The following is a 1,219-nucleotide window of genomic DNA, read 5'->3' as shown; positions in this document are numbered from 1 at the left end:
AGCAATAGTATTCTGTTTATGACGTGGTGGGACAAACTGAAAAACACCTTTAGACGGGAACCGAGCGAGCCCCGTGATGCTGTCGCTGAGCGGGCCCAGCCCTGCGCAGACCTGCGGGGCCGTGGTGGTGGCCGCCATGCTCCTGCAGTCCATCTGCATGGCTGTCACCTTCCTGTACTTCACCAGTGAGCTCAAACAGCTCCAGGACATGTACTCCAAGAGCGGTATCGCTTGTCTTACCAGGGAGGAAATCAGAAATTCCATCCAAAATTTGGAGGGAATTAAAAGTGAAGACAGAGAAGCTGATCCCTGCTGGCAAGTGAAGTGGCACCTGGGAAAGTTAATTAAAAAGATTATGTCGAAAAGCTACGAGGAAAACATATCTGCAGTCAACGCTGAAAGAACTCTAGCACTGTCACACACCGGCAGGCAGCAGCCATGTGGTCCCATCCACAGAGCCGCAGCGCATCTGACGGGCAGCAGCAACAAGAGGAATTCCCTGCTCACACGCTATTTCTCGCCCAGAAAAGGATTCGGACATAAAATAAACTGGGAATCGTCAAGGAAGACCCACTCTTTCCGTTACAATGTGGAGCTGAAAAATGGCGAGTTAGTGATACCCCATACAGGTCTTTATTACATCTACTCACAAATTTACTTCCGCTTCCGTGAAAACAGGAACGAGGATTCAGATTCACTGAGACAAATCAGAGACCCCAAACAGCTTGTCCAATACATTTACAAACTGACCAATTACCCTGAGCCCATATTGCTCATGAAGAGTGCAAGAACAAGCTGCTGGTCTAAAAAGACAGAGTATGGACTTTATTCCACCTACCAAGGTGGTGTATTTCAGCTGAAAAGAGAGGACAAGATTTTTGTCTCTGTCAGTAACATCGACTTAGTTGACATGGAAAAAGAAGCAAGTTTTTTTGGAGCCTTCATGATCGGCTAAAAGATGGAAGGCTCATTAGAATGATAGCAGCAGCAGTGCAGCCCAGAACACAAGATTCCCGGAAACAAATACTAGGGGTAGGGATTATGGTTACCCTGCAAGGGGAAGAGGAAGTTTCCTCTCCCAGCAAACCAGAATAAGATCAAACCAGTGTTTCCATTGTTTGCAAATAGGCCACTGGAGGCGGGACTGCCCTCAACTAAAAGAGCAATCTGGGAATGCTGCTATTGCACATCAAAGCAGCGAATGAAGGGGACCGGTGAG

The 1,219-nt window shown here is 47.7% G+C and overlaps 1 pseudogene; it reads left to right on the top strand.

Moving 5' to 3' along the window:
• Positions 1-76: 76 nt before the first annotated feature.
• On the top strand, positions 77-955 carry LOC113980138 (annotated as a pseudogene).
• Positions 956-1,219: the final 264 nt, after the last annotated feature.

The sequence above is a fragment of the Neopelma chrysocephalum genome, unplaced genomic scaffold (genome assembly GCF_003984885.1).
Source record: "Neopelma chrysocephalum unplaced genomic scaffold, ASM398488v2 Primary Assembly neopelma1_92653, whole genome shotgun sequence".
Classification (NCBI taxonomy): Eukaryota; Metazoa; Chordata; class Aves; order Passeriformes; family Pipridae; genus Neopelma; species Neopelma chrysocephalum.
The sequence above is the reverse complement of the archived record's forward strand: the minus strand, read 5'-3'. Positions and strand labels throughout refer to the sequence as shown.